Source organism: Varroa destructor, unplaced genomic scaffold, assembly GCF_002443255.2.
Source record: "Varroa destructor unplaced genomic scaffold, Vdes_3.0 BEIS01000003.1, whole genome shotgun sequence".
Lineage (NCBI taxonomy): Eukaryota > Metazoa > Arthropoda > Arachnida > Mesostigmata > Varroidae > Varroa > Varroa destructor.
The window spans coordinates 39,323,668-39,345,203 of NW_019211456.1; positions in this window are offsets into that span (position 1 = coordinate 39,323,668).

Here is a 21,536-nt window from a genome sequence, read left to right on the forward strand (position 1 = left end):
CTGAATGTCTTTTATACAGGAAACTCATTGTAATGTAAATAGTTTTGGTAAATTGTCTAAATGAAATTAGACGTAGCAATGTTATTTTGTTAGTATCTCTTCTATTGATAGTACAGCTTTCCACATAAACGTGTAGAAAACATGTTGAAAGGACACGGCAGCTTCGATTTCATAGCACGAGTGGGTACATCTTTTCCTGGTATGACCAAATCAAATCAATACATTATAAAACATGTCATGAGAAAAGTTATAGCCATATGAAGGACGACAGATTGTGCAAAATCAGCTCGCATCATCGGCCGAGATCGTCTGGTGTAATCTCGTTGTCTAAAGAAGACGTTGGAGTACGTGCTCTTCACCATTTCAGCAAACTCCTTAAACCGAGCAGACGGCCAAATTAGTCGAAAACCAAAAATTTACTCTGTAACGCTGAAACGAAATTTCTATGAGATATTGTCGGACAGAGTCGGTTCCAAGGAGCTTACGATGTGGTACATTATGAGCTTGGATCTACAACTAAAATCCAGACAGACAAGCAAATATATTCGTGGTTTCTTAACCAAAACCGACAATAACCATATGTCAAAGCTAAAATGGCGGCCGCGCAATGTACAAGTGAATGCAACCCGTTCATGATGTTGAGCGGCTTGAATCCCTAAACGCAACACAACACAGATAACAGTTTTCGTTCGACGATGCTAGTGGAAAAATCCTCCTATCTCCCATTCCTTCACTTCCTGGATATGAACCATTATAACTGAACGTGGGATCCATACACTGACTTTATGGAAAAGCGCAGGGAGATTTTTTAATTTCAGCCTCTGTTTCATTATACTGTAAACAGAAACCCATACTGTGCACTTCGCACTATTGTGGATTGACTACTAGGAACTTCCAGTACACGCCAGCCGCAGGAAACGCGAGAGAGTTATCTTTAACAGATCCACTAGACTATGAGGGGAACGAAGACTATCTCGACCAGTGGGAGAAGAGGACACAGGGGAGACAGGCTGAGATCTACGCATGTGTAGAACATCCATATATAGCTCCTATACTGACTTGTGGGTCGCATGTAAAAAGAAGGGGCTGCGAAGGGTGGGGTAGATGCGTAGCTACATGTTCAAACCATGTGCCACTGGCGTAAGTTTTTCCTCTGCTCCTGTAGACAGCATCGGAGTGACGTTCAAGCTTCTTAAAACGCGCGTACGACAGATACCACGAACTCCTTTCGACGTACTTTCGGCAGACAACGCTGCTGCTGTACATGTTCAAATATTAACCGATTGATACGAAGAAAAGATAGTTTCTAAATCTGAACAGTCTAGAATGTCCCTCGATATTCGGTAAGGACGTTTCTTCCGAGAAGGAGATCGCGGTATGCTGTCTTCGGCATTTTCAGGGGAGAATTATTGGCGCTTTCACCGGAACGACGTCTGCATAGCGGTAAGGAAGCGCCCAGCGTTGTAAGCTTGCGAACTCCGATCACAGCATTCCTCGGACAACACCACCTTCAAGAAATACAACATTTAGTTTACGGTGGTGCGGAATTGCCCTATCAAAACAATTCTTTGAAGTGACGGCGACAGAATAAGTTGAAGATCGCCTAACAGCATTAAACTTATGATGGGCCCATAATAAAAGAGCATCGTCATCTGTTATTGCATTGGCGACTTAAATTTAACTTTGATTGCCATGTGTCCAGTATGTTGTATCGTAACTCGCCCTTGAATAAACGTGTCAGGGATTGTTTAGACCGTAATAAGGACATCAGCGTGTTAGTCAGCGGACAAAAGTCGAGCCTGATCTGTGTGCGCTCTTGCTGTTGATACTGTGTTACACGTCATCAATAATGCATATGTAATGCGAGGACGACGGTTTAATCGGAACCCTGATGGTCATACTCAGTCGTCTAGATACCGTGCCTGTTTTGCATGTTCTAGTCCTTATTCTAGATGCTTGTTATTAGGATCAAGCCAGCATCATGGTTCTCATTCTCTTTATGCTACCTAATAAATGCCACCAGGTTGAATGAGGATCGCTGTCAATTATACGGATGAGTCTTTCTGTTTCTTCTTTATCAAGGAGGTTATAATGGAAGAATATTTTATGGGTTTTGTAGAGGTGTTGATAGATTTTATTGTTATACTTATCGTCTGAGCGTATAAAAGCTATATGCATTTACCTTAAACCATGATCAAATGATAATTCGGTAACGGTAAAAAAAGAACGATAAGTCATAGTATTCGAAAACAGTTTTTTTTTTTTTTATAAAAAATTGGTTCTTGGTGTAATCGAGAGCAGAGTCCATTAATGGGCCATTATCCAGCTAGAAGGTAATTTTATGCAAAAAAGTTTTTGGTGCTGCTAAATATTTGCCGGCACAAGACTTTCATTAATTACTAATAAAGGTGCTAACTTTGTTTTGTTTCTAAATATGTACCTTATGTACAAATGCGTCTATGTATAGACACGTTTATTTGGTTGATGACCATAATAATAATAACAACAGCAACAGACGGTAAGCAGCCTTCGACGTTAATTCAATTCCAAGTTGGCCACCAATTGTTTCTGGCTCTATTTTATCTAAAGCAATGTTAGAACGCAAGCTCTATATTATTGCCCGATTTAATCCAAGCGTTTGAACTGACAACTTGTTCAGTTTTGTACTTGAGTGGGCCAGGAAAGCCGGCAGCCGATCTGACCTGAGAAGGCACTCCTGTCCAGGTAAATAGTGCAGACAGACGTGGGGGACGGCGGCTAGTATACGTCCGCGATGGACTGAAACTGGACGAGAGTCTGTCTGACAGACTAACTGCATCTGCAACTTTCTCTCCTTTAGCAGTTGCGGGCATACAGTTACCATTGTTGGCTCGTTATCTACTTGTCCGCCTTGTTACAAGTTTTTTTTTTGCATTTCCAACTAGCGTCAGGAAACGTTTTCTTTCTTTCGTTCCCCAGGAAGACCCGAAACCGGTACATGAAATGCGTTCTGTAATGGGCCCTTACGTTTGGCTTAGAAGCAGGCGGAAATCAAAATAGATGTGTTACGTCTTTATAGCATAATGGGACGCGCGATTGGTTAGCGCCCAGTATCGATGTAGATGATACGAATTTCATTGATCCACTTTCGTATTTTAAAATCTATAGCTTATTCAGTTTCGATCTATAAATTAAAAAGTGTTTTAGAGGTACTTGTCGTACAAACAATGACATTCGCCCACCCGTCAGACTAAGTAGAGATCCGTCACCTTCCTGCTCGCCGCCAACTGCTAAACTTTTAAAACTGCGAATCCCTTATGAATAACTAATTGAAACAGAATTGTAAGGCACATCAGAGAATGTGTGAGTGGAGGTATAGGAACAGCTGAAGTGCGAAAATAATGACAAAACAATGCAATACAATACAGGTAGATATGCTCAACGATGTACAGCCTTCACAGCAGTAACTCACACACTTCACAGCTCCTCATGACTGGAGGACTAGGAAGGGGTCACTTATCAGTTTGAGCAATTTTCTTCAGAACAGCGGAGCTTTAAGGAATTGTCTAGATACAAGGTGCTCTCTTGCCTTCTATCCTTGTAGCGTTTTTACCAAGAATGAACGGAGCGGACCCTTATGCGAAGCTGAGCGGTGTCGTCGCTTGAAAACGCCGGCGGTCCTAATAAGAATCGACGGTTTATTGTGGAACATTAATGCATATGAGACATAGCTGAGGCAGTGGGACTGCTACAGATGTTGACTATATCAGGACGGACTGACGGATCGGTTAGGGCGGCGAACGCATCTTACAATCCATCACGCCAAGTGCTTCCACGATGCTCTCGTATAGAGTGAGGGATTACAGCCGTACTAACCAGCCAGCCAGCGGTTGAAGCGAAGGCATAATAGAATCTTGGATAGGTTCTGCGCGAAATCAGCATTGTGTTCCTTCCCGCTGGTGTCATATAGGTCGATTTACCTATTCGTAATGGAAGAACTAGGAAGGATTCGATCTGGAATCTATGGAAAGGCCCTACTCGAAACCTTTGCAATTAGATCATCGAGGACTCTTTGTTCATCTCCTTCCTGTACGTATTCTAGCCAACCCCTGACAATATTCGCAATTTGTGAGTGCTCATTGCTGCCAGCGCCTCCGCCATCTGTCTGCTGCACTAGAGGAGTTCTACGGGATTCCAATGCCATATTCCCATCGCGACTCTCTGCTTTAAACCTCAAGTGTCTGAGGTACAATGGCATCGTCCTTTTTTACCTTTTCTAGATCTTTAGACCTGTGTTCCTCTTGTCGATCTCTACCACCCCGTTTTCACATTCTAATGCCATCGCCGATCGCAGCTTTTTCGGCGGCATCCGAAAAAAATTCGAAACAGATTGATTTGAAAGCGGATTTCTTCTATCACTGTGCATCACGTGTAGTCTATGGTATCGTCAAAGTTCTTCACGTTGCCATGTGCTGGTCACGTGAACGCGTTTTATAATTTTATGTGCCTGCTCCTCTCGATGAGCTAGCTCTCTGCAAAACACTATTTTTCACAGTGTTTTCTGTTGTCGTAATTTAAACTTGTTAAGTTACTACTAACTCGTTCCGTATGATCTGGCTGGGCTTTAGCATGATTTTGAAAAGTGCGTTCTCCAGTTAATACGAGTTGTACTTTGCAAAGCTAAGTCACAATAACGGGCATGAATGGCTTCTTCAAAACTGACTCGTTCATTTACAGGAAGAATTTGCCTTTTTATTTACGGGTGAAATACATTTTGTGTATCTCTATTAATGAGTGGAAAATATACGGAATAATAGTATTGTTGTATTTTTGTAATATTTTGAATGTCATTGTAGCCGTTATTTATTTACAAACTCTTCTTACAAATACACTTAAGACGATAGAAGTGTTCCGTCTGGACATGGTCCATTTACGATGGACCGATAGACTGGCTTGAAATCTAAAGCTTTGTTTGTTATAAAGTACAGAAAAACGCATGAAAGGCGTTCCTGTGACACCTTCGCTAGGTATCATTGGTGTACAGATTAAGCCCTGGCCCTTAAGTTTTGACTAAGCAAAATTGTTTAGACCTCTACTTTGACAGTGAGGTGTTCTATTGCGCTAAACAACTACTTCTTTTGGGACATCCCAGAGAAATGTACAGTTTATACTCGACAAAAAACAAGATGTCATGTTTTACAATATCTAAGGTTTGTACTACGTACAAGGCTGGGGGAACCGACTGTAACTTTGCAGAGGACAATTTGAAGGCGTCGATAGATAGTGCATGCTTAGAATTTTATGCGGAACTTGAGCTTTCGAAAGCGGATCAGATCGGCGAAAACTAAGTTTAGCTTGAACTGCATCATGTGAAACGCTTTCAAGCTTTTTAGTTAGATTGGTGTAAGTTTCATACCAAACCGCCATGAATGAATATCCAATAAAATTACTATGGGCACACATCGAGACCGATAAAAGGACATCAGCAGGCAACTACGATTCTTGTCCTAAACATCCTTCCGTAGTAAATATTTTCTACAGCGGTAGACCCAAAACAATTGTCTTTAAGATATCAAACTAAGACGTATCGTGAAGTCAATGTTCTTCTTTGTATTCTTACACACACACAGATAATGAATAAACATGCAAATATTATAGAAGCAAATTGGGCTAGATAACCTTTTAAATTTTGCGGTTAAGGAACTTCGCACGATAGCACACATATGTACCTACTGAATGGCAAACCTGTTAGCTGTCGTTGCTGGTAGCTTTTACTGAGGCAAACTACAGAAGTTAGTCATTCATTAAAAAAACTAAGTAATTACCACGCGCTTTACAATACGTTACGTGCTGAAGGTTTGAAGCTCATTAGTACGGGCATTGTACTACTGTTTTAAGTGGGTTCCGTAGTTAGGTTATTCGCGCTATTCTACTATGTAGAATATCGTTCCCTTCATTCCAAATGCTACAGTCTATTGTTAGGTTTAAAGCTTGTGGATCGAGTTAGCTCAGCCCCGTTCGTCCCTACGACATTCCAGTGTTGAAAGCTGCACACGAGACGTCCTTGATGAAATGTTGCTTAAACATATACCACTATGAAGCGCGTCAGAAATCAAGCGACGTCGTAAGGGGTCGAGAAGTTACTAGCTCACGGCCACGGATATTTCAGCGGACAGCCAGGAAAGAACGGAGTGCGCCTGTCAAGTATTATTCTCATTGTAAAAAAAAAAGGGCAAAATGTTCAGGTGATTTCAAGCTGGACATGTACACGGTGGTTAAAGACGGTCACCAAGCGCTGCTGGTACAGCGTATTAAATATACAGGACGCAATAAACTAATGAGAAATGTCAAGCATACGTCAGGCAATAGGTAAGGTTATGATGAAGAGTAAATACTACATTTCTAGATTTTTTCCTGAGTTGATTTTTAAACGAAAGCTAATCATTGAGTGCAGGCCATTCATCAGGCGTTTACATGCGCTTAATTAACTTTGTGTTTATACCAGCATGTTGATGCTGATAGCAACCCGACTGGCCCGAACCTATGCAGCTTTCGGTGGATAGGTAGCAGCGCCAGTATTGGCAAAAGCAAGTGACGCTATTTAGGAATATTTGGCGCTTGCCCTGGTCAACGCCTAATGCTGGCCTGTGCAATAGCGCCACATGCTTTGCTTACGAAATCCTCCTTTGATACTGTTGAATTAGTAAAGCTGGTTGCCTATCACAAACTAGTACAGTGCCGTTCACATTTACGCGCAATTATCTCACAGTAAGGCTGTTTCAGTGGCCTGGGAAGAAGTCCATTGGAGCTTCAATAGGCCTATGATGACTACATCATTGAAAAAAAGATGTGTGAGCGCCAGCATTAATGTATGCTAATCATAATAGCTACCGTAAGGCAAGCTATTTGGTATTGATTCAATGCACGCTGTAACGCAACTTTCAATCGAAAATATGGCTACGTTCGTTCGCCGCGGGCTAATCAAAGAAGTCCCCATGACAGTATAGTGGGTAACGCATCCGCCTCCGAATTTTGAGGACACGTTATAGTCTAGCTTCGAGTTCGGGCACGCACTCGTGCATTTCGTGCTGGGAGCCATCCGTGTGGCCGCAGCGGTACCGGACGTAAACGCCGAAAATAACGCCGAAGAAGTCGAAACATAGGGGCCCACTACAGGAGCAATGGTTTCCATTTATTCCCAGTGTTTATATCAAGACCATGGTCAAAAAGGAAATCTTTTTCTCTCTTCTGTCTTATTTTTACACCGGACTGAACGGTCTGTCACGTCTGAATGTGTGTATATCGGGAAGCCACCCTCTTAGGAAAGGCAGCGTTCAGACTACGGTCTGATTCAAGTCTATCTTGATGTTCTATAAGTCTATATATTTGTACGGACCATTCTTTATCGTTTTAAAGTTGAGGCAAAATCGAAAAGTATCGAAAATTGTTTTTGGCCCATTGTTCTTTAGTGCTTTCCTGTATTTCCACAGTTCGTGTTTGCCTGTTGCATTGGAGCTGAGTGTACACAATGGCCTCCATCATGGTAAGAGACTAGGACATGTCGGGCTGCTTTAAAAACGTCATCAAGCTTACCTACGCTTCAACATTTTTAAAGGTCGTCACACGCCTCTGCCGTGCCGTGTCTCGCGCCGGATCGCATCACACATTTGAAAAGTCCGAGAGTGACATCATCAACTTGACGAATGATTTGAAATCAATGTCAAATGGTTTTTCAAAAGTATTCAGATTTTAATAGATAATAGTGATCTATTCATATAGCGTACTATAGTGTAGTAGGGCATAATCCGCTCGAAGCCCGAAACTCGAACGAGATAATTACAGTATTAGTCAATATTCAGATATTACGCAACGGCATATCGATAGACGGTAGAAAGGGGCAGAATGAACAAAGTGTCTTACCGGGAGCTTCAAAAATTTCCCCATGATACTTTTATTGTGTTCGAGAGGAATGCTGTCATATGGATCTGCTTTTTCAGCCAATATAGCTAAGAATCAACGAAAAATAGATAGAGCTACTTTATTTGGACATTATAATAAACTAGCTCTATTATCATAACCAATAGTTTAATTTTCATCAAAAGTTTACCGGATCTTTAGGATAAAAATATTAACACGTTTTCTCAAACGACATTTCTTAATATTGTTGTTCTAAATTAACGTTATGCCTTTCCTTGAGTGCTAGATAGAGAAGCGGTCATACGCTCTATCCACGAAGTGTTTTCTCCTGGTGCTCCGTTTTCAATAAAGTAGAGGCTTAAATTTATTTGATTTTGTTTATAGCTTTCGCTAAATTTTGAGCCTTCTCCTTATACCGTTATGAACCTGCGTGGCTATTGTTATTGAATTTGTCTTGGGGCCCTGCGAGTCTAGGGGATACACTTGGCTTGCAGAGAGCATACCCACCCGGGGGCCACGAATAAGAGGAGCAAGTCGAAACGGAAAGTTTACAGTGGCTGGGGTTACTGCCTACGTGATTTATCCCCCGTCGGCTTTTTTGCAGCAGTTACATTGCGCTCCTCGAATATTTGTAGATTTTGATTATAGTAGTAGTTGAACAAGAAGTGGAAAGGTAGACAGGTACTGAAGAAAGCTATGGTAGGTTCTCTTTCCTCTCCGCAGACTCTTTTTCGGGTCCTTCGAGTTTCACTCTTCAGACACGCAGATGACGTCAATATAGATTTTTCTCGTCTTTCACTTGTTCCGTTTTAGCTGCCTGTTCAGTCGCGTCGACTCGCCGCCAGTTCCATTGGCTCATTTAGACGTCGAAACACCTGCGCAGGTTCAGGATGCAGGACATGAAGCGCAATATGGTATCCCCTTCCTGCTGGCGTGGCCTACTCTGAGCACCTAAAGATGCTTACTCGGCTGAACCTCTCCCCGTTGTGGGGTAGTCGGACAACGAAATCAGGTTAATTCGTAGAGGAGGTCAAAATCGGGAGCGATGCGAACGATTTTCACTCAAAAGAAAAACAACAAAAACACGTTGTTCTGTCTTGCCATTCATCTCTAGTTGCTGTCTTACCGCCTGGTACGCGAACGAAGTCAACGTATATAACGTAAGCGAGCGCCAGAGTAGTAGACGTAGATTCAATGGCAACGAGTAGGTAGCAAAAATGCAAAGTAAGCAATAACCTGACAGAGAAAATACTAACTGTGTTCTAGTCTATTGCAGCCAAAAACTAATAAGACCCGTAAAATCCTTGTGGATTACGTATAGTAATCCCTCAACATGTACTTGCGCTTTCACAGTGGTTCGCTCCATTCTTAGCTAGTCATCTATATAGAATAGTACGTACGTTGATATCTGCACCTTCGAAACCTACAGAAACGCTACGGATCAATCTTAATGTTGATCTTTAGTCTGCGCAAAACTGAAGCAAAAGAACTTATCTGACCTTTTATCATTTACCATTGGATTTGAACTAAGGACGTTTTTGGGTTCTGTTCGGTAAGAGCCATTATACTACTACGTCAAAAAAAAAAAAAAAAAAAAAAAAGTGAAAAATTCGCTTTTATGCTAACTACACATATCCGAATCGTCCCTCAAATGACTTTGCATCGGGTTTAACGTACGTGTAGTACCGTTTTCTCTAATTCGCGAACTTATTCGCACATTTAGGCCTATTTTTGTTGTCCTTATAGTTGCTCAGTCGTGCCAAAGCTTTTCATCGGGCATGCTTCTGAAAAAGAACGTCTCGTGATCTGAAAATCTGGTGAATAACGAAGTTAACTGTAAAAAACGTGTTACAAACAGCGACATTTAGGTTGATCTACTACCCACAACCTGCCATTTAAGAGTTTCGACCAATTTTGGCGGACGCCGATCTAAGGTTGCCTTCAAAGCGCTCTCGTCAATTACCGAGCCTACAGTAGCACTCGTTACTTACTCGTAGACATTAATCTCGAAAAGCTCCCTGCAACGTTGCAGGGAGCCTCTCGTGAATTCTTGGCTTCGTCGTGAACACGGAACATGATGTCAAACCTTTGGTGCTCTATCTCTCTTCGGTTTACAAAGATCGACTGGAAGTTTTTCACCTTTAAGCGTCTAAAAGACAACACGAAATACACACTCGAATTATCCGCCATTGTTGTCTTTGGATATATCGAAAAGCGGTCTACTATGGGTCGAGCATTAGCCGACAAAGACCAGTTGATTTTACCGACATTTGTTTCATCCATAACGTGAGAAAAATTTTATTCGGCAAAAAATACCTTATAGCACACCTAATAGCTCTTTTAACAGCTGCATGGACGTAACGGATAAATCCATGTAGTATTTCTGATCCTTTTGAAGAAAACGTATGATATACATTACTTCAGTCATTGTGACACCATGACGATCAACATACGCTGTACTGTCTAGTGATTTTTAGGACGACCATATGCAATTTAGATGCAATACGACATATATTTCTAGCCGAGTAGAAGCTCCGTCTTTTCAGAAGATTTGAGATGTTTTCACCTTCAATCTTTACTTTTATACAGAATATTTATGTCGCTCCTGGAAGCGATAGGTATATTCGCATTTGTATACTACAAACCAGATATGACTATCACTTACGTCCCAGGTCGAGTTCCGCCCTTATCATCATAAACGTGATGCTTCCAACCTCTCCAATCTTTACTTTCTGTGTAAATTTGTGTAAAATCACTTCGCATTATAATACTATGTCACTCAATTAAGCTAAGAGTAGCACTAGAGCAAGACCCTATTATTCCAGCCGGGGGTAGTCTATTTAGATTGCGTACGTGTGCGGCCGTGGATGGTCTAATGGTGACCTAATGCGGCTTGAACGAAAAGTTCATCAGATGTAGCTAGGGCTATCAAAGGCGATCGCTATTAAGGCGAGGATTAGTAGCAGGGATAAGACCAAAGGCAGTTTTCCGGTTATTGGTATGAGCCATCATGCAGTCGGCTACAGTGCCCATTGCTTTAGCGATCGGAGCCGTTTGAGCAGCGATCTTAGCGAGTGCAACGGGCTTTTTACTTGCTTGCTGTATTATCATTTAATCGGAAATAATAATGTCCATATAAAGAAATCTAAATCAAATAAGTAGCAAACGGCGTTTGTGTTCACAAATATGGAATTTAAGTAAAAAAAAGTCGCTTGGTAACAACCGGAAAGCAAGAGGCATGCTACTATGCAAGGGACACTTGACTATCAGGAACTTCAAGGTTTAAAGGTTCTCTAAAATTAAATTAAATAAAAAAAATATCCTAAGGTTTTACTAGAAAACGCAGACCTTAACGCGAGGTCTACCTTATTCACAAAACCATTCCCTAGATATCTGCGCTGCCATATCTGACTTCTACCTGATGAATATGGGTCATTAGCCATTATTTATTATATTTTAACAAAAACATTTTAAGGCAATCTAAGGGGACGTTTATCGCAAACTTCCATTTTCAAATTTATTTATTTTGGCGCGTTCAACATTGACCACTAAAAAAAAAACCATGTGCGACGTAGTTTTTTGGGTCCCGTCGATATTGTTGTGTTTTTACGCTGTTACGCTAGTTCAAACCTATACTTTCTACAACGAATCCTTGGGTATGTTCTGTCTAATTGACATTTATAGCTCCGGGACATATAATCTGCACGAAGATATTTATTTGCTGTCCTAGAACTGCATTCATGCTCACTGGATCTACAAAATGAAGGTGGTCAGTAACTGGTATTCTGAGCCGTTCAGTGAAGAAAGCCAGTTTTGGTACTGGGTTAGACAACACGATTCATTGGCTTAGTCAGGGCTGAGTTAGCAACTTAGTAGTTGTGGTTCTGCAAAACAGCGAATTTTAAATAGTTATCTTCGTTTCAACCATCGGAGTCACTAGTTGCGGGTCCTACAACTGACGCCACCTCGTGTTCTGTCGCGCTGCTAATTTCCTCATTCAGAGTGTTGTTGGCAAGGTTCTAGATAGCATAGGACAATACCTGGCGGCCTCCTACGCTACCTATATCGAAACAGCAAGCAAAATCAGTTGACAGGACACGACGGCGCTCATGATCGTTCAAATCACGCGTATTATCAATAGTGCAAGTAGCGAAAACGCCCGCAACAACGGCAAAAGCTGGCCCATGTCAGCAATTCCTCCATTCATTTTCCCGCTCCATCTCCCTGCCGCCTCCGTTCTATGCTATACGAAATGCTATCTGGTGTCTCAATTCATCACCATTAAAGATATCCCAACTTCACAGTGCAGTCTCCTGGTACGGCTGATGTCTGAGTGCTGTCGTTTTTGCTGTGTTTGCCTTCTCGATACGCGAGTGTGCACAACCCCATACCTCCACAGGTTTTTCTAATGGCTCACATAATATTATCTGGATTTTTTCTTTCCCAATTCAGAATGAGTGAATTGGATACAATATAGTTTAATTAATCGATCTTCTTTGTACAGTGTCGACCTTTTCTTTCATTGTATGGCGCTTCCGAATTGTTAGTTGTAGAAATGCGCACACACACTAGTTTACGTCGGGAATTGAAAAACAGTAAAGAGAAACAGCGAGAAAAAGATGGAAAGGGATAGAGGGAAAGAAAGGGGTGGACAGAGTCTCGTTTGAGCGCCTAGTTGTTGCCAGACAATTCGCTGATTGGTTACGTGTATAAGGTTCTTGTTCATTTGTTTACAAAATAGTTCCGAGCAGTTGAACACCTGCTGACTATGCATATATATTTGCATATTGTTTTACTGGTGTTATAAAGTATTTACGAGAACACAGACTAACTAACATACATTAGTTAACAGTATAATAGTTAAGTAACGTGCATTAATGCAGAGATTCAACATAGGGCCGCTTAATCACCGATGGCTTGAACTCACCAAATTGTCCGCCTTATATGTTCAGTTACAAATGAATCCGGCGAACTTTAAAATTGATAAGATTTTGAGATAGAATTTTTTTTTTCGTGTATAAGAATTACTTTCCTTTATTATTTACACACTTAACCCAGCACTTTGGCAGCTTCCGGACAGCCAATATACCTCTCATTCGCGTTCCCATATGTAATTTCTTTATCTATGGCTACTTGACACTGCGATATGTTTGCCCAACAGTTGTTCTTCTTACGGCATCGAGAGCCCCGTAATTTCACGGAATTCAATCGAAGAAATAAGCGGTTTAAAGCCAACGCCTACTATTCCTTTGCTTAACCTAGGAAGTAATTGCGGTATGGCGATGAGGTCTGGCGTTGTTGTTGGACCAACAGACTGCATGTTTTCGAACGCCGCGCTATTGTCCATGAGTCTCTTGAGAAATTTGTGATATGTAGCATTTATAGTTTCATTTTCGGTAAGTATCCCGTAAGGCCAGGTGTCCTTGATGTCCATTTGAAGTACTGCCACCGGCTTACATATGAACCTAGTCCATACTATTACAGAATTCAATTTCTCTCCACGACGACGCCATGCTCACGCCTTCTTCCTGTCTGATTGACTGTACAGATTGAACCATGCTTCATCTACGGCGACCGTATCCTTCAGGCGGGTTGTCTATAGATTAAAGTCTCACAAGTCGTTAGTGAGGCATGAATTTACGGAGGACCCATTTTTTCGAATTTTCAGCATTTGGGTTACAATTCTGTAACACGTTACATTTAAAACCTTAGACGACTCGTGTAATATGTATCCAGCGAAACCGTTAGCCCTCAGTAGACACCACGTGGCCCAAGGCGTCTCAAAGGAGCTTGTGGGTTAGCAGTGCCTTGAAGAAAACGAGCTTGACAGTTGAATTCCGTGCGTTCCATTTGGGTAATTCAGCATTTCTCTTCCCTACCCTTAGTTGGCTTGCTATCTGGTTTCAAAGCCTAGGGTGGGGCTCGCATTGTAATAAGCATCATTTGACATCCGTACGATCCCATTGTAATAATTTTCAGTATTCACGGCGAAGATCGCTTTCTTTTTCTTTAATCAGGGTTATCCGAAACAGATACATCCAATGCTACGTGGATGATGGGACATGCCGTATTGGCAAAAAGACAGAAGAAAACCATCCAATAGGCGATTCCGATATCTTTATGAGTGAGAGTAAGGTTGGTTGTCGGTACGCGCCGGGTCGAAAGCCCCGTTACAATAAGACGCAGATTAATATCAGCAGACAAGCCATCATATATCTCTAAATGGTTCATAGTTTTCGCAAAATACTAATTATGGATAAATACTTGCGATGACGGTAACACATAGAAAATCCGGCTAAAATATTGGTATACAGAGAGTAAGACGTCTAGAAGAGTAAAATATGATTCATCGATTGCCATGACAAGAATATAAGTTTAAGGAATCGGTCTATGGTTTTTTTATATGATGAAGGTACTTGTCTAAAAGATTTATAGGGAAATAGATGGCCAAGTGTTTCCAGAACGCAGAGTAGATTTCAGGTGCTATCGGATATGGATTCTGTAGGGACGTGCACTTGTTAATTGCAAACAAACACTGGAAAGAACAATCGAGGCAACAAACTTGAGAAGCTCTGGGTAGAAAGCTGTTTTTGGATAGAAAAATTTCAGAGAGCGGATAAGAATCCCATCAAGAATAACAGAAGAACTCTGATCGAACTAAATTTTTTTGTCAAACAATTATCCAGCGCAAGTAACAAATAACTTATTTCGCTCTGCAGACGTTACTTACCGTGTAGCCATTAAATATCAGCTTGCCTTTTTCTTTAAATATTCAAGGCGAAACTAGCCAGTTTGTTATTCTGTTAAAAGTAACAGAAACAAACATATTGCTTTGTCTTGTTTACGAGTTCAGATGTTGTAGGATGTTCTGAATTAATAAGATCATGCGTAATTTCTGTCCCAAGTTAGCTTTACTGCCTAGAGCAACAGCAATTATTAAGCTTATAACAGGAACAATAATTCGTAGTTTACGTCTAGTATCTGGGCGAGTTTTATATAAATGCACGTACTAATCTGATTGTATTGTTTTTATTCTAAAAAAACAATGCATGCAAAAACTCATTATTAACCCAAGCGCACAGAGTTTGATGAAGCGGAGAAAAGCAATCGAAAAAAACACGATGTAAACTTGCGCACGCTGTTTTAGCGGAATTTTTGCTCATCCAATTTGTGGACTGCGATGTTTTCCTCGAATATTTAGCATCGATTATGCTGTAAACTAACTTCGTATAATGATTTTTTGAAGACATTTCAAGGTTCTGTCAGCTAAAAATATCAAGGCCGATAACTTCAGCCTACATGATAATTTTATTTTCCGATAATTTTCATGTTTTAAAGTTCCGCCAAACGTCTCTATTGCCGACGGTGCCAAAACGTGGAAGTACTAAAGCAACACGCACATTGCACAGGCCGTGAGAAAATTATGCTAGTACATTTTCAATATATCTAGATTGAAGGCTACCATTATTGATAGTAATGGTCATCGAAAATCGGCATCGTTTTTGAACGCTGTGTATCAATTGGCACACGAGCGCAAGTCGTTTGTTGCCAAGACAATTTTTCGTCAGATATTTCATGTAGCAACCTTCAATTTCTGCAATTTTAAATAATACATTTTTGTTATAAACCATCACATCATAATTGCCTATCGTATTTTATAGCTGAGGCTATACGCACTAAGCGGGCCCTGATATCCAGCTCGGTGCAACCTCTGCCAGCAAATCGACGAACATGCTGTGGCAGAACAAACACACTCACCTGTTTATTTTGTTAAAAATTCTAATTACATTACTATGTAGACTTGTATGTTTTTTTCCATGCAAGCATTTGACGCGTTTATATATAAGGCTTTTGTTTGCTGTACGTATATATATCCATCATGTTTAATGTCTAAGTTCGCTTGCATATGGTGCCAGTGCAAGTCCTCTATGTAACGTTTTATAGAGAAAAAATATTTTAAGGAATGCTTATCGAGACGAACAATTGTTCTATCTATTGTGTTATCATATTTTTGTTACGATGAATTTACTCAGCTCATCAGAACACATTAACCGTACCCGATTTCTTCAGGTTCGAATATTGTAGATCGGTGCAGTAGCAGGCATTTCGCATGATTCCGTTATATTGAGGTTTTTCTCTACCAGCTACAGCTTTTGCCGCTCTTCAGCCGAAACAGCCCCAGCCTGCCGGCCCTGATTCCTTGATAAGTGTATCGACCAGATCCTAGACGAGAAGAACGAGATCCTTAATAACACTCTCCCTATATATCTCTTCCTTAAAATACCAAAGGAATAAATCCCTCTTAAGCGAACTCGAGAAAACAAACTACCCCGATTTCCCTTCAGCCTCGGCTGCGTCGGCCTCGTCGGTCGCTACTTAGTCGTCGACTGCGGCTAGGCTCAGCGCCACGACCCTGCTATATCCTTGCCACACTCAGGCACATAGCTCTTCGACAGCTGCCGACGCCAACGGGCTTGGTTGCCAAAGCTCAAGCAGTGTCTCCTAGTATAGTTATAGCAGCTTCAACTGCTGCATGAGGATCCCGGTCAGTCGCTTGCTAGCTCAGGCTGGGTCGCCTCATCGCAGATCCTTGCCGCTGCCGCCACGTCGGTGGCAGGCAAACGTTAAGTCTGTCTGCTTGTCAGATCCGCAAGCCACTTCCCTTTCCGGGTTGGCTTCTAAGAAACGTGTCTACCACCCCACCCAGACCGGACCAGACAACAGGACCGTGGACAGTCAGTCAGACAGAGAGCAATTCAGCGAGAAAAAAGAGGCAGCGGCAAATTACGAGGGGACCAGCCCCAGTAGCAGCAGCCAGTTTTCTTCTCGAAGGCTCTTATTGTCGCGTAGATCCTACCGAATGTGGGACGGAATTTCCCTCCTTTCCGTTTCCTCACTAGCAGCAGCAGCAGCAGCAGTGGCAGTACCCCCACCATTTCCACCTCAAAAGAAGAACAACTGCAAATTGCTGTGTGACTAGACCCAGTGATCCACTTGGGCTCGGCGAGGACGACGCGAAGTGTACGCGACCAATAGCTTGGCCATCGAACCGTCACATTCAATTTACATATTTACCGTAGCTCATATAATCAATGTTGAATGAAAGTTAAGCTTGTGGCGCTGTTAGAAATTCCCGTAAACTTGAAGCGTCCCAAAAAATAATTAAATACCACACCTTTTTATAATATCTATCATTGAATGAACACCGTTTATTGATAATACACAACTGTATGTACAACAAGCGGGCGCAAGCATCCAGTAACATCATCGGCTTCGACAGAAGCTGAAGATGATTTTGCAGAACACTATTATATTGGTTCGGGATCCGCCGAGCTGTTTTCCTGCCATATTTTAGTCGAAACGAGACAGGACGGGGTGCCTGCTTGCTTCGTTGGTGCCTGACCGGTTAGGGGTACCCCATTCGTCGAAGGAACGAATCGCGCTTGCCGGGCAGGGCGCACTTCCAGGAACTAGGCGCTGCGTTCTCTGCTTTACTTACGGCATCTTGGTACAGCGACACCACGGGGTAGCGTGTGGAGGCGGGGCGAATGAGTATTGGCGGCGGGAGGAACCTCGGGCCCATCAAACCTCGGCATACCATCTCCTGCACATCATCATCTTAGTCGCGACTTGCCGCCAGTCAGTGACCCGGCGGCGGTAACAATGACAAGCGATACAGAAGTACCATTAGCAGAAGCATGCTCGGCACATCGCTTAGCAGCTCCTGTCTTACAGATCATATATTGCCGATTAGTGCTGGCCGACTACTAGGCAATTCATTGCTTGTTTGCCTGATCCAAGCGATTCCACGACGCTGTTCTGTTGTTGCGCTCTCTCAGAAGGTGGAGAGCGAGAATCAGGGAACGAGAGTGTCAACTGACGGCCAAACGCTACCTGCCCAAACCACATACAGATCCACCCAAATCACGGAGCGTGACGGCGTCAAATGGCATCGGCGCAAGCTTTGCTTTGAGAACCACTTTCAAATAACAACAAAAAAAAATATGACTGATGCGGACTGAAAATGCTCGCACACCACGTGTTTTCTGTAATTGAGGACTAAAATATTGAAAACCTGACACACATATTGACAATTCGCTCGAGCTAACTAGCTAGCTCGAATGATGAGCATCTTAAGCGTGGAGAAGATACAGAGCCCAAGCTGTCAAGATAAGTATTTCGATGCCGCATGCATATACGTTGTCCAAGCTGCACGACAAGGTTATCGCACCTCCCGACGTCTAACGAGTCAGGACTCTAGTTTGACTCGTATTGAACGAAGAAACGATTCTTTTCAATCTGCTGTGCAGCCTTTCTGTAATTCTGCTTGTTGGCTAGGGTATGCCTGTCTATTACGCAGTTTCGTCTTCCCTGCACAGTAGGAGGCATAGCGTAAGAGGATGAAGACAAAAACGAGGGTGAACATGCTAAGTGTCGTTGATCGCTTAAATTGAGGCACCAAGATCGCCATTTCCTGTATTGAACTGTTGGAAGGACTACCAGGAACAACTACCCTCCCCCCGATACGCTTGGGACTCCACGGACAATGCGTTTCTCTCTCTCCTCCCCAAATAAAGCGCCATAGTTCATTCCTCCCACCGAAGAACGGTAACCCAGGCGCTACCGAGTCCAGATCGCGGGCGGTGCAGATGTGGGTTAGAGTACGACAGCGCCTTCGGAGCCAACCCTCGAGAATAGGCACTGTTCCGGACTATATCGTGCCTTATAGATAGTGGATGAAATATTCATGCTGCGAAACGTATATTTGTCTTATGATATATTCTTCTCGTCAGCTCACCTTCTCAACTTTCCGGGCTCCCTCAGAGGGCGTGTATATATACGTACACATGTTGTATATGAGTAACTATATATATGTGTGTAAACCCATGTCGTCCTGCTTATCGCTGTTGCCAGCAGCGTTTCAGAGCAGAACACGACAGCGGCGGTAGAAATCATCGTCGTCACTCTCGTCACGGCAGTAGTTGCCAGCAGCAGTTCCTGGAACAGCTGGCGCGAAACGACCACTACACCCTCGTATGGCCAAAGATGATTTGGCAAGGGCGTTCGACGCTGACATGACGAGACCAATGTGAGCGGTGAGAGCTGGCGTAGCTTAAGTTGCCAGTGTCTCGCGTTCGACAACAATGGCATGGAAGAGAAGATATTTTCGGGGAAAGGCATAATTGTCGCTACTAACGAGTTTCGAATCGGAGATCAGCTAGACGACAAAACAAGCGTTCCACTTTTAATTTAGATGTACACTTTCTTTATATCCTTTTAGTTCTTTCCTCTCTCTGTCTGTCACTTGAACATCTCTGGCGTGCGGATACCTATCTAGATTGCTTCCTGTAGCAAACGATAGCGTGAACCAGCTAGATGACACCTACATACTAGTTTATGTAGCGATTTATACTTTTAATCGATATTGCTGACATTTTTTTCAAAACATATTATCAGTAGAATAAACGACTTTATAAAGCCTTCTCGAAAATATATATGTATATTCCAAGAAAATATATATCAATCCATATAGATCAAAACGTTGCACATTTTTGGTTGTTTTGTGGGATCATTTTATTCCGGTACTCTGGCTACGCAAACGGCATCTGCCTCCAAATGTAGGTAACTTAATTAGCCGGGCTACGAACGACCCATGCCCATTTGCCTCTAAACACATATAGTATAGATATGGTTATGCACTTGGTTGCTGAAGGTAACAGTTTCACAGAAAGTTTTCGTAAAAATCAGAATATTCTAAGAGAAAAGTTGCCTTAGAATACTGTACCTTTTTCCTAGAGATTAAATTTAAACCATTCTTGATTGTAAGAGGGCGATTGGAGCATTATTGACCATGATGATATGACTTGATACCATGGTTCGGGAATCCATCTGCAATTTCAGGATTTTTTAAAATTCGATCTGGTCAATTTTGCCTGCAAACATGCGTACGCATTACCAGCGTTGCTTCGTAATGTACCTAAATTGAGAACTTTATCTTAAGAAAAAGACTGAAACATTAAAATAGAGCACAATGGTAATTTTTTTATCTCCTATTATGTTTCTCATACACATGTACTACTAACACTTGAAACATTTAAATAGTCGAACGTTGAATTTTCGCAAGCCACGATCTCATTGCCTGTACCAATCGATGAAAATGGAAAAGCTAGCCTATTCTATATGAATTGTTTATTTATGAATTTATTTATTTGCAAAGATAATGAATGTTATCAACTGAACCCAATGCTAGCTATTTGAAATTAGCGCGAACACAGTCGATACGTGCACCTGTCGCTGCACGTACCCAATTAATTATCGCAGAGTTGTCATAAAGGCTAAGTAAAGTTACTTTGAAATTGCGAAAATTGCGTTACTGTTGTTGGCAGTTGCCACTATTATGAAGCAATTGCCGCCCCTTTTTCCTCATATTCCTTCCCTTTTTTCCTGTTTTAAGGCGTGTTCTTGCTTTTCTTGAGCGTGAGCAGTAGATCCGCACATGCGGAAACAAAAAGCAAAGCATCAACTTACTTGCAAGGGTTCGTACTCCTTTCAATTGGCCTGGCTCGGCAGACTTTTGTGACTTTTACAGGAAGTAGCAGCATTGTCCTACTTTCTAAATCCGTACAATAGAGAACCGATAACTTGTTTGCTGCTTGCATGAACACACGTTGAGGGCCAGCGTCAGTTTCCGTGCTACCTGTGGGGTGAATACCTCGATATCTGTTCACCTCGGAGCAGTGTTACCCTGCAATAGTTTTTGCACGCTTGTTTCCGATTTCGTTCTTCGTATCGCATCGTAAACCATAAGTGCCCAACACGAACAAGGGCACAAGGTTTTATGCGACCTCGAATGTTCTCTGTCCAATTTATCGCCGCAGTCGCAGCCATCCATAAGAACATTATGTACGTTCGATCATATGCTCGATCACTCTGCTGCCATTTTTTCGGAATCAGGCTGGGATTGTTGCTACTGCTCTCGATTTTTTGGATTATTGGCAGAAGTCTAACTAACATTATGGATTTATTAACGGAATTATTACACACACATAAATATCTCCTACAATCATCTATATATATATATATACATATATTGTTCTCAAAGGAAACGCATTCAGAGTTCACTGCACGTTTCCTGAAAGGTTTATATATACAGGTTCAGTATAATATCCCAATATCAAATAGAGTATACAGAACCAATTAAAACACCGCCTAGTATAGGGTTTTGTTAAGTTTATTAAATTTATTTGAAAGATTTCTAGATATGATACTAGAAAGTAACAAGCAGCATAATACCTATTACAATTTTTGTTGTATTTAGTGCATCTAGATGTATCGGCAGGCTTGTGGAAACCTAATTTCCTGCAGAGTATATGGTGGAGCCGATGTACGGCAAAGCGAGTGGTTCGTTTCTTTCCACTCATTGTTCCTTATCGCATCGAAAGCAAAGAAATCCCCATCAATCGGCGCGCTTTTCGTTCTCAGTTTCTAAGGTTGGTTTTGAGGGCTACCGTTGCTGGGACCTCAAAGCGACGGCGTAGGTTTTCGAACAGCAGTGACCAGTCGGCTAAGAGATATGGGGGTTATCATGTCTAGTCGTACTGCTTTTCTAAAGAAGCGAATTTCTACGCGATTTAACTGTT